Source organism: Pezoporus flaviventris, unplaced genomic scaffold, assembly GCF_033815535.1.
Source record: "Pezoporus flaviventris isolate CSIRO_AGI_PZ_B2104156 unplaced genomic scaffold, CSIRO_AGI_Pfla_v1 ptg000045l, whole genome shotgun sequence".
Taxonomy (NCBI): Eukaryota; Metazoa; Chordata; class Aves; order Psittaciformes; family Psittacidae; genus Pezoporus; species Pezoporus flaviventris.
In genome coordinates this window covers 27,189,225-27,201,814 of record NW_026892593.1, presented here as the reverse complement: position 1 = coordinate 27,201,814, position 12,590 = coordinate 27,189,225, and the positions used below count along the sequence as shown (strand labels likewise).

The 12,590-nt window shown below is 40.4% G+C and overlaps 1 long non-coding RNA gene across 1 annotated transcript; it reads right to left on the bottom strand.

Annotated features, from left to right (window-relative positions):
* Window positions 1-998: 998 nt before the first annotated feature.
* LOC133276382 (uncharacterized) lies at window positions 999-12,506 on the bottom strand. Its single transcript, XR_009745860.1, has 3 exons — window positions 12,361-12,506; window positions 2,330-2,373; window positions 999-1,340 (listed from the first exon to the last, which is right to left on the bottom strand). It is a non-coding gene; the product is annotated as an uncharacterized LOC133276382 (long non-coding RNA).
* Between the last annotated feature and the right edge of the window lie 84 nt (window positions 12,507-12,590).

Sequence of the window (12,590 nt, the reverse complement as noted above, 5' to 3'; positions counted from 1 at the left end):
CAGAGACCTTGAGGATTCTTCCTCTATGACCTGCATGTAGAAAGATGATGGAAGAGTAAGAAAATAGGAGTTTGCTATTGTAGAAAAAGGTAAGGAAACCTGTCTCAAGAGCCTTGTATGTCCATGAAGCAGAGTGAAGGCAACGGAGAGGGGAATGGGAGAAACAGAAAAGGCAGATCACGGCACTTATACAAGCCAGAATAGCACCCCCACATCAATCAGTGATGTTTTGGAAGTCTGTTTAGTCCTATAAAGCTTGGTCGTTCATTTTTGAGAAAAAATGGCAATCTTTACAACAGGAAGCCACATATTTTATAGAAAAAAGATTGGGTTTTCTATTTTGCTTTGAATTTTTACTTTCATGCAATATTTTATGTTATACCCTTCTTCTCCAGGATGACCAGTGTGTAGTAATAAGTTGACCAATCCAAAACCAGCAGAGATGGTGTTAGCAGTGACTTTCTGTCTTTGCTTGATGTTGGTGGGTCTCTAGACAGGCACCAGTTGCCCAGTAAATGGGCTAATTTGTTCCTTGGTCTCTGTGGGATCCACAGTCTGGAGGGTGCAGAGAGGCTGGGGCAGGAAATAGGGATGGATCACCTGTATTCTTCTCCACTACACTGAAGAAATGAGGCAGGATTGGTTTCTGTTGCATCATGTAAGGATTTATCATGGGCATTAATGGTTACAGCGCTCCAGTTAGGGCCTGATGTTGCCAGCAGTGTCAGGCTGCACATCCCGTGTCCAGTCTCCATTCCTGGCTCTGTCCCATCTCTGCTGCCTGCCTTACACATTATCATCAGTATGAGATCCACAGGTCTGCCTCCCCACAGGACAGAAAACAGCTAAGGTGGAACACTTTTAGAGCCTGATAAGACCACTGGAGGCAAAACTTAACTGCTTCTCCTGCAGGAAGTCAAATTTAAGACTATTTACAGAAAATAATTAAAATCATTAAAACTGTGTAAAATTATCCACACAAAGGGAATTTTTTTTTATTTCAAGACCATAGACAGACAATATTTATGACTGAGAGCAGCAGTTCCCAAACTGTCTTCTGCAGACAGTCCTTTGTGGGGCATGAGTCAGTGGCAGACAACCTTGTCACCATCATACTGCTGCGATGTGATGAGCTGTGTTCTGGGCTCTCTGCCAGAGATTCTAAAAAGGTTTTTCCACCACCTCTCTTTCCTGACTTGAAATTGGTTTAAGCCTCAGAAGGATGAGCCTATGTTAGCAGCAAATCAGAACCATATTCACTGTTCCACTCAGCAAAATATTTCTTTTTCTCTTCTTAAATAAGCCTTATATTCCAGAGAATACAGAGAATTTGTACGTGCCTGTACAAAAACGCAATGCGAGCTGGAGCTGAAAGCTCCCTCACTGTAAAGTTTTTTGGACTGTGGCATGTAGAAAATTCTAATGTTTTCTGATGATATTTTTTGGTATTGTAATCGTGCGGTCTATGTGCACCAGGTCTGTAATTTTAAGCTACCCATAGGCAAACATAGCAAGTCAGTACACGCATAAATCAATGGTTGTGGCAGGTGTGGGCCACTGTAACAAATCTTCTATACTTTAAATTAGTCATAAATGCATGCTTTTCACTAAGCAAACTCTCACTCTCATAAAAAAATAAGGTGACCATAGAAATCAATTGTGATTTAATTTGGTGTCTTAAAATGAAAGACATATGTGGACCCAGCTTCTGCTAATGAATTCACCAAATAGCCCACATTTTTTAGATTGTTATTAAAAGAAAAGGTTTTCTTTTTGCATCTCAGGGATGCAACCCCCATGGTTAAACTTTTTAGTTTGTTTGGGTTTTTTTTCCTTTCCTTTGCGCGTGGAGAATTTAAACTTCAGATATTGTTCTGCATATGTCCTGGCAAGGCTGCCAAACAGCAAACACCCCCAAGTTCAGCCAGTGCTCCATTCCTCCGTTCCTCAGGGAGTTCCTTTTTCATGTGTTTTTCATTTTAAGTTCTGCCTCCTTGAATGCTATTTCCTCTCTTTCGGTTTTCACTAAGGTCAAAGAAATCTTTAGCAAATAAAAAATGTGAGCATCCAGTCATCTACTGGAAATGCGCCCATCCAGGGTCTAAACAATAAGTTAATAGGTTCATGAAGCAGTCCTATGTACACTAAGCGGAACACAGTAGAAACCTACACCTGAGCACTTCATCACAGCTAAATAGAGTGTACTTCTCAAATGAGGGCTCTTTTGTCTTGATTATGAAATGCAGAGAAATCAGTTTAGCAGAAATAAAAATCATAGCAAGCGAGACTCTCCTGATCCTCTGGGATAGATGATGGGGCATAGACTTACCCTGCTGGCCTTCCACCATCTGTGGGTTGGAGCTGCAGAGGCCCCTACATAGAGCAAAAATGGTGGTAAGCAGTCTGAAAGCCCAGCTACTGAAAATATGTCATCTATTTTGACAGTACTACATGAAAATCTTAGGGATTAAGATTCCATAGAATTATCCAGAATGTTTTGGGGGATATCTGGTGAAAATAACCTATAAAGAGAAAAAATGTGATTTAACAATAACATTTACTAACTGCAGCCAGATGCTCTGTTGACGTTGCTGAAAATCAAGACACTAACAGGATTTGTTACAGGTGATGATAGGGGATACGTTATTAGTGGGGATCATTTGCCTCTGCAGAGACAAATATGTATTTGGAGGCTGTAAGCTAGTCAAGTGATTAACAGCTACTGATATTTCTAACAAATTTGGGTTTATTTTTCCATCAAAAGTAGAATTCAAGCTTAATCTATCCTTCAGGCAATTCTACCAAGATTAGTATCTGAGCTCAAGGAAGCCCGATCCAGAAGTATTCTCCTGGACTGCTGCCTCCAGTCTCCCCCAACTGCCTCACTGTACCAGTTTCCATAAACTGATAAGGTTCTTCATTATCAGCATATTTGGGTTGATGGATGACTGTTGCAGAAATGTATGGTTCTTCTGGTTAGAAACCTCCTAATTTCCAGGTAATTTGTGTCACAAAACGTCACCAGTACTTATCTCTGCAGAAGGTTCCCCACCTGATACATTCAAGGACTACATTTCTATTCTCCACAGACACATCACATATCATTCCATCCGGTGATCAAATAGTCCACTCCCAGGTCTTTTTTCAAAGCTTCCTGCTTGGGGAAAAATTACGAGTCCTAAAGTGCCTGACCTCACCTTTTGGGTTATTCAAATTCATCCTATTTCTATTATCCCAGTCCCGACGCTTATCCAGTTCTTCCTGTATACTGTCCTCCTCCACATTCACACTACATATTGCATTATCAGAAAATTTCATGAGCACAGCACTACTTTTTCTGCCAAAGTTGTTAAAAATGTTAAATAAGATCAGTCCCTAGACACATCTTGGAAGAACTCCACTAGTAACTTCCTTTCAGTTTGGTATTTCTCCTTTCAACATGATCTTTCATTTTTTTCCACCTCACAATTCTTCTGCTAATCCAAATTTTCTCCAGCTTAACAAGCAATTTCCTACGCAGCACCGTGTCAAAAGCTTTCCTGGTAACTGAGTTGCATCTCATTCTCTTACTAATAAAAGTAATTTGTCAGGTCTTCAGACATGATCTACTCTTGCTAAAGTGAGTGAAATTTAATTTCTTTTCCATCTTCATGTCCTTACCTGTTTTTAATCCTATGTATATTTTGAAATATCACATACTCTTGAAGCGAGACTTGTGGTTGCCTAGACTTCTCCTCTTTTTGCCTTAAGTTAGATCCAACACTTGCCTTTTGAAGGAAAAGCTATCATCTCTGATAAACACATTAAAAATCTTTGTTAGCAGAATTGCAGTTTCTTTAACCAGACCTTTCATAGTTCTTCTAGGATGTGCCTCCACAGCAAGCTGACTCAGTCACATTAATCTCTTTAGAGTTTGGCGTCCACCTTAGATGTGGTTAATTCTATTTCCATTCTCAAATTCCCATTAGCAACACAGCCTTGTTTAACATCATCATCCCTGTTGAAAACTGAGCCAAAGTATTCATCTTGGGGCCATATCTGTATCACCCTTAATTTCACCATCTTCACTGCACAGCACCTATAAATCATCTTTTTGTTTGTGTGGCTAAAATAATCTCTATTTGATTTAGCTTTGTTTGAAAAATCCAACTTAGTTTGTCTTTTGGCAATTCTCATTTTATCCATACACATCCTGCCCTCTAAGACTTAATCGCGTTAGCTGAACATTACTCTCTTTTTCCATTCTACATAAGATGGCTGTTTGTTCTGACTAGGTTATTTCTGAGCTGGGTAATCATCCAGCTAGGTCTATATCCCTTCTCCAGATTTCAGTAGAGGCCCAGAGAAACATTGTACCTTTGTCATTCAGAAACTCAAGCTCTCTTTCACACTCGAGTCCGTGAGTTTCCCAGTCCAGCGAGCTGCATTTTTGAAACTGAAAATGATAATTTCACTTTCAACTAGAACTACCTGTTTTTATCTTTACATTTAATTTAAAATTAATGAAGTACAGGTCTCCTGAGCTGGTGCAACCAGTTCTTCTCTAGTGTCCAAAGTAGCAATCCAAACTGCATCTAGTAGAATGATCTGTATCTGGTTTAAAGTTTATGTGGTGAAAAAGACTGTAAGCTATCTGGGATATTAAAAGACTCTGACAGTAGCACAGTTCTTGGTAGTATTTCTGACTCTAATGGAAATGCAGAGATTTCTATCCAGAACCTGAGCTGGTATAAATCTGTGTTGCTCTGCTGAAACTAGTTGAGCTACAAAAATTTAAGCAGACTCTTTGTCATGACAAACCAAATCAGACACATGACAATCACAGCACACTTTGGTTTTAAGCTACAGAACTTGCTGAACTGCCTCATTCTCTGCAAGCTTTCACATCCCAGAAAGGCTTTTTATGGCACCATTTAGAAGTCTTATCCCCTAAAGCATCAAATGAGGACACTCCTATCACTCCTGCTGCCATTGGAAAAGCATCTTACGCAATTTATTGTCTTTCATTGGCTTGCAAAAAAAGCAAGGAAGTTTCATTAAGTAGGTGGGAGAAGCTGAAGGCCTTTTTCACACTCACATGTTTTCTCTTTGTTGCTGTTTGTACAGGTGCAGTGAAAAAGACTCAGAGGGTGTATCCATAAAGAGAGGACTTGAGAAATGCCACTTTAAATTGTTTGAAATCAAAGGTCTTGGTAGCTCATAAACAGGGAGCTATTTTTCCTTAGGACTGCAAATCTAAATATAAGGAACCACCTTCATGTACAAATATATTCAAACGTACAAATATAACTACCATTAATGAAGCCTGCCCTTGTGGATTGTGAGAACAGGCCCTTTTCATTGATGTTCACTGAGAACTGCTTTACCAAAGAGAAAAAACAAAACCAGAAATAGTCTCAGAATCAACCGGTACACTTGTATGTTCAAATAAAAGTATCCAAAGAGGATATCAGGAAGCCTGTGTTCCATCCAAACTGACCAATTTAATGCTTGCTGTAAGCATACTTCCAGACTAGCATCTGGAAATCTTAAATGAACAGAGATAGTCATAGACACCCTTACACTCCGGGAAATAATTAAAGTTGGAATAAGAAAAAGTTTGTGGACCAGACCATCAGCTGGTATAAATCAGCACAGCTCTAGTCATTCCAAAAAAGCAATGCCAGTTTATGCTGAAGTGCTAGCTGGATCCTGTAGCTTTCCTTTGTGATTAATTTCAGTGCAATCGTTTGCTGGAACATGCTTTTGGACCAAGCTTCCTGAAGCATTACTTTTACAAATCTCTTGCGTGCTCTTGGACTGCTGCCTGTAGCACACCCTTCTGTATTAGGTCTGCTTTTCTCCAACAGAAAGCTCAAGGTTTGGGATTGTTTTTAAATGATAGATTAAAAATAATCGAAAACTTTAGATAGTTTTTACATATCAAAACCAAAATCTTTGCTGATCTGTTACTTTATACATACCGCTCTTGACTCTCTTTTGCGACTCAGTGGCAGTAACTTTTTTAACTGACTGACCTTTTCATTCTTTGCTTAGGCTATCTTTAGGATGGTTAGGGTCAGTATTTTCCCAATCCTTGCGTACCCCAAGCTACCCCCTATCTTAAGAGTGGAAATCCAACCTCGTGGTAGTGCAGAGGCAGACACAGGACTGCCGCATGATGCCTACAGTGCTTAGGGTGAGATGGTTGCCAGTGTGGTTTCACTTGTGCTGGCACCCACCAGCACGAGGCCTTGGGAGCACCCTGGCACCCGAGGAGCTACCATCACATGTGCCAGCACAGCCAGTGCTCCTTCACCCTCCACTTTGCAAAACACCCTAGGAGGTCCCCAGAGCTGGAGCCTTTTGCCAGGGCAGGGTACACAGGTGGCCCTGTTAACTCCCTACTGTTGTCTCAGACCTGCCAAATTCCCCTCCCTGAGTGCAGTGATCCTAATGAGCTCACTCCTCCTGGGACATCAATCACTGCAGCTGGCCCCCTGCCTGCCCTGGCAAACCCAGCAGCACCCAACTCAGGGCATCACAGAGAGAGAGAGAAGCTATAGCACTGTCCTGTGGCTGAAGAAGTGCTGCCATAAAAGGCTGTGCACTTAGAAGCTCTCAATGGAGCATACAGCTCCACCTTGCAGCCTCGTGCCTAAGCACCTTACAGTGGGATGAAGCAGGTCCTCCCTCAGACAAGGCAGTTCCTGAGAAACCAGTCCAAGGGCATAATTCCCAGCCATCATGCAACTCCCCAGCCAGTCCATGCAGTCATGGCTGGCACATTTTCTTTTCCATGTATTGATCACAGAAAAGAAAGGCTAATCACTTAAAATACTGCTCATTCATACATTGCAATTAAACTCACTTTGAAAACACATAGACACTTATGAGTTAGCTTATCACAGTCTGTGCTGTCCTTCCTCTTCTTCCCCAGGTGTTTCTTCCTTCCCAATGCCAGCCAGAACCCAAGAACACATGAAGGAACGTAGGGAACGTATCTATGCAAGGTCATAACTTATTTCAAGGCTATGGTAGCTCTTAAAATATTCTCTGGCAGTGTCCCTCAGGTGTGAATGGCGTTGCTCCTGTAGGAAGAAGGGTTTATGGAAGAGTTCAGAACTGCAGCCTACTGTTAGATGGCAGCAACTCAATTGTCCTCGGTCACCCAGAGACAGCTCATATTCTCCATTACAGGGGATAAGTACAAGGCTGTACAGCCTTCAAGTGTTCAAAGACACCGAAGCCTCGCTAAAAGCCCTGAAGTGCTGGAAGAGACTCATTTTCTTCAGGGCACAGGACTAAATGTAGATATGGGCTGTCTTCTGCTTATGAGAAATTGAGCTGCTGAGATGCCAGGTGAGCTGCGCATAAAGAAATGAGCCAAAAGGAGACTTCATCGTACATCACCTACAAGCAGCATGAGAAGACCACAATTTTCAACACCCAAAAAGACATGGAATTGTCTTTTCAGAGTTATCCATGCTCCCTGTGTAGCAGAAACTTGGAGAATTGCTTTTTCTGGGTGCTTTGGTTTTGGGTTTCCAGGTCCTCATTTGCAGAAGTATTAAGTACTCATATGGTTTTGAAATCTCCATCCTTGGAGATACTTCAGATTTGACTAGATATGACCCTGGAAGACCTGATCTGATTTCAAAGTTGAGTAAAACTTCAAACTTGAGCAAGGGGGCGGATCAGATGGTGCTTTCTAACCAGAATTATTCTCAGACTGCAGCTGCCACTGCAGTCAGTGGGAGCTGTGCCTTGAGTAGACATGTGCTCCAAAAAATCAGAGATTTTCTGCTCAGCACCCAAAATTATCTGGAACTTCGGAAAATATTACATTTTAATACTGCATCTATGAAATGGCGCAAATAATGCCAACACAGGTAGGGGTTAAAGTTTGTTTATAAATTGCCTAGGAATCATTTTCCAAGCATTAGAAAATACTCTGAGGAAATCAGCAATTTACTACTCAGACCAGGGTTTAGCTAATGTAAAGGGACAGAACTCTTCATGGAGCCTTGATGCTTAAATGCAAGGCTGAAAACGCATTCATTAAGCACTTTGTGTTGTGTTGCTCCTTTGAAGCATGGCTTCTGTGCAGAAGGTAATATGTATCTGTGTAATTAAAACCTGTAGTAAGATTTCATTTTTCATTTTGCACTTATTAGTACTTCTCTTTTGAAAATCAAGATTTGGCAGGCCATTCCAATCAACTAGGTATAATTTTATATTGATACCGAAATAGTCATTTTTTTGGCATTGCCGTTTGTTCAAAGTTAAGCTGTAAGGTTATGTACATGGAGGTCTGGAAGATCACAGTTACAGCAGATGCTTCACGTCTGAGTCAGTGACTAGTGTTGACAGGATACTAAGAAATCAGAATAAAATGCTGTGGAGTATATACACACACGTGTATCTGTGTGAAATCTTCTTTGCTCATCAATTAATCAGATTAAGAAGTCGATTGAAGTAACCGAGATTTCATTTAACACATTTCTCATAGGTAACTACTAGCTGTGATAGCAGAAACAAGTCTTCAAGAGTAAAAATAGAAAGCATTCCTATCACAAGTTTTGCTCGAAAAACAAGAAAGCTGTGAGAACAAGGGAATGGGAGCCTAATGAAAACATCTCTCTTTGCCTCTTTCTCTGCAATGCCATGCTGAGAAGCAGCACTTACTTTCCGACAGGCAGAAATCTTTGTGCCTGACAGATAGAACAGGAGATAAAAAGGATACAAAGCATCTGGCTTTCCAATACGTACGTGGGATGATGATTTAAATTACAAAGTTTGAAGAATTTGGCACCTAGCAAACTTGAACCTTGCCCAGGGTTGATTTTCCCCCCTTCAATAAGTTTAGAAAACATGAAAAAAGTATTTTCCCCTATAACATAGCATATAAACAACATCTGCACTTTCGAATGAGTTCAAAACACCTTTGGAATGAAAGGTTTTTCTCTTTGAACAGAGAAGAAACCCTTCCAGCACGTTGCAGTGGAAGGAAAGTCTCGCTGAGATTGAGCTGTCTGGTTCCATTGTAAGGTTGCTGGCAGAGTCCCCGTGGCAGGATTGACATTGCATTAATTACCATGCCCATGGGCCCTCTGACCCTGCTCCACCACAAGACATACTGGCAATGGATCTGAGGAATGCTGTCATTATCTCAGTCCTGAAGACCTGAAGGCAAGTTGTCACCTGAACTGCAGGTAAAGTGAAACATTTCACTGTGCTAATAAAATACACATTTCTCTGGCATTCAGACTGTCTGGGAGATAACTGTTTAATGTATTACAAACCTCATGGTTAACATCTGAGCTGAACAAGCATGATTACACAAAAGACAGGCTTTCTGAAGTACTTTGGTTTGATAATTTTCATAATACTAATTAAATGTTAATAGAGATATATTATCAGATATGGATTTTGCTCCTTATTAGTTGACAGCGGGCCTCATCTTCATTTATGCATTTCAGTAGGAGAAAGTAGCATCAATATAAAGTGTTATGGCATTCAGTTCAAACAGTGCTAGGCCCACAGGGAGTTGTGCTCCACATTAATTTTCTCGGCTTCCAGGGTAAAGAGAGAACAGCGCATCACAGTTATATCAGCTGGCATTTTTTTAGTAACTAGTCCTTTCAGATGCCTTATTTCAGCTGGCTTAATTTGAATTGCAGTGCACCAGCTTGCAGAAATTTTCAGGACAAGCATGATCAACTCGATGCAAATTCTTTAAGACAGTCTCAGTTTGTGCACTGAAAAGTTAAGCACTCACTCATTTCACTGTGATCACTATCTAATTGATTCATTCCTGTCTTGCTTGATTGCATTGCCATTCTAGCTCAAAATCAGATGTAACAGCTATGAAGATGGTAGCCATCAAATGACTTTTTAACCAGCATCAGTTCCTTCGGTTAGCAGCCTTGACTCTAAAACAGTGACAAGGTAAAGCCATATCGCTGTATCGTGATATTTACGAACAGAAAGAGCTTCTGATTTTGACACTGTCTCACTAGAAGCGCTAGAATAAGAGGTCAGATAGCTGAAGTTTAAAGAAATATCATTTACAAACAATAAGCAAGCATAAAAGGAAAAGTATTAGCTCAATCCATATATAATTTTATAATCCATGTGGTGTTTAAACAAATGTTTGTCCTTGTCTATTATTCCCACAGAGTGATTGTGCAAGCATTAAAGATTTTAACAATGTTTATATAAACAACATGAAATGCAAGATAAAGAACTTGATAATTACATATCACTTTTAAAGATACAACTGAATTGTTTAAATCTTTCAAATCAAAGCCATAATGGATTGCAGCTTTATATGTAGTCAAAATAAAGATTTGTGGAATATGAATTTTTTTATGTCTGGTAGATCTATTTTTAAATATTTTTTTAAAAATAAAGCATCCCATGATTAGCCCTTTCAATTACTACATCACAGTGTTTTTTACAGACTCTAATTATATCTTAGATTAAAATTCAAAACACCTGCTCTTGTGGATTGCACTAATTTCAGCCTCGAGTATTTTGATACAAAGAGCTATAATCAGTGAGAGCCAAATGATTTCCTATTCTCTGTACCACACCTTCTCAGTTGAGCACAGCTAAAGAAAGCTCTCCATTTCCTTCTTTTTTGTTTTTTTTTCTTTTTTGTTTTTTGTTATGATCATTATACCTTCTATTTAAAGATGCCTTTTTAATGCTGAGAGATGTATTTTTTACTTAAATCAGTTTAACAAAGATATTAACTTTTAATATAGCAGTAATTTTGATTTTAAATAGCAGATGAACAGTGTAGCTTTCTTCTGTAAGTTCCCCTTTTCATTTCAGTGTAGCTAATATAAATACCTTGTTCCTGGCTTTTAAGAAAACTGCTCTTTAAAAACCCTGTAATTTGAGTTCAGGGATTTAAATGGGAACACATACTTACTTGAAAGATGGTTTTTGATGTGCGTGGTTCTCTGTTATTATTCATGTACTTCTCTAGGCTTTAGGGGTATGATCCAAAGTCCACGGAGTCAATGGGAAGACATGCAGATTTCACTGGACGTTGGGTCAGTATAATAAATATTGTATGAAGAAATAGGAAATAGTTGAATTGTGTAGGTTCTATCACAATAAAATAAGGGTATCTTTAACACTCTTTTTGATGAGCATAATACGGAATCTGACTCTGCTCTGATACACTGTTTTTAAGCCAATAGGATAACACTACAGGACACAACAGAGAGCCATTGCAGGGTATTGAATCAGGCCCACCACAGTCCTCTGAAGCCCTCCAGAGCAATTTGTCTACTCCGAATTTTATGCAATGATCTACCTTCAAATAACTCTGCTGAAGCTGTCGGGTGGCCTGGCAGTTCTGCACCAGAGCTGCTTGTTCGTTTCTCCCCCATGCTGTGCTGTAACTTGCCACGTCGCTCTGTTGCAATGGGCAGGTTTCTGAAGGCCCATGAAAAGCCACCTGGCTCTTGCTCCAGAGTATATTAATGCAATGAAAACAGATTTAATGGCATGTCACATCAGAGCTAGAACAATCTTTTTAGAAATTTGGCATTTTTACACCCTATGTTTCTCACTGTGATTAATTAGCTGTGAATGTATTTACTGATGTTTTTGTTCCCTTTTCCATGTCATGGAATACAGAAGTAAATTCTTTCTGGAAAAATTCAAGCCCTCCACATGATAAAATGGCACATGCCTCACCAAACTCCACTAGTTTTCCCTCAAAGCTTTGAGAAATTTGTACCTGAGCTTTCCATCACCTGTGACAGCATTCTGATTTAGGACAAATGACAGCATGAGCCATAGGTACCTGTTAGCATCTCAAAGGCATGAGGAGTAGCTCTGATTAACCCTACACACTGGGCTTTGATGCGTCCAGTGTTTCACAGTAGTTTCTTAGCCTACTTTCAACTCTGCTCAGATGTATACAGCCAGGTCTGTGATTGCTGTGGGAGAAGGAGACAGTCCCCTGGATGGGCAACAAGTGTGCAGAAGCCATGCAGATGCACTGAGACAGTGATGCAGCGTCATTGGTCCTGTACTCCCCTCGCTCTGGGAGCCCCACCAAGGATGTACATCACTGTGCCCGACTTAATAATCTGGTTTTATGTAGGATAAGTTTGGGTCAAGGATCAGTTTTGGGTTTTGTTGTCCAGAGTTTCCAGTCTTGCATGATGACTGAAGCTGTCTTTGTACCTCCCTGCCAGCCTGCAGACTGCTGTAGAGCAGAGCCCAGCAGCCGCCAGCACCGAGAAAGCCTCATACCCGTAAGGAGAAAAGCAGTTAACACCAGTGGCACTAAAAACAGAACAAGTGATGCAAGTCTTGTGCATAATACCAAGGGCTTTTGTTCATAAATCTCACCTTTCTGCATGGTAGACACACGAAACTCGGTGTCTGCCTGAGGAGCTGAAGGGCTGAGTCAACCCTGCTGAGATTTAAGCCATCGGTTCCAGAGAGTCTAGGTGTTTCAAACGTGGTGCTTACACCACTAAACTACCTCTTCAGCTTTATTTAGCTGCTGCCACTATTATCAAAACAAACCACATGTTGCAAATCTATTTATTAGGGGGTTGTGGTGGGTGGATCCTGGC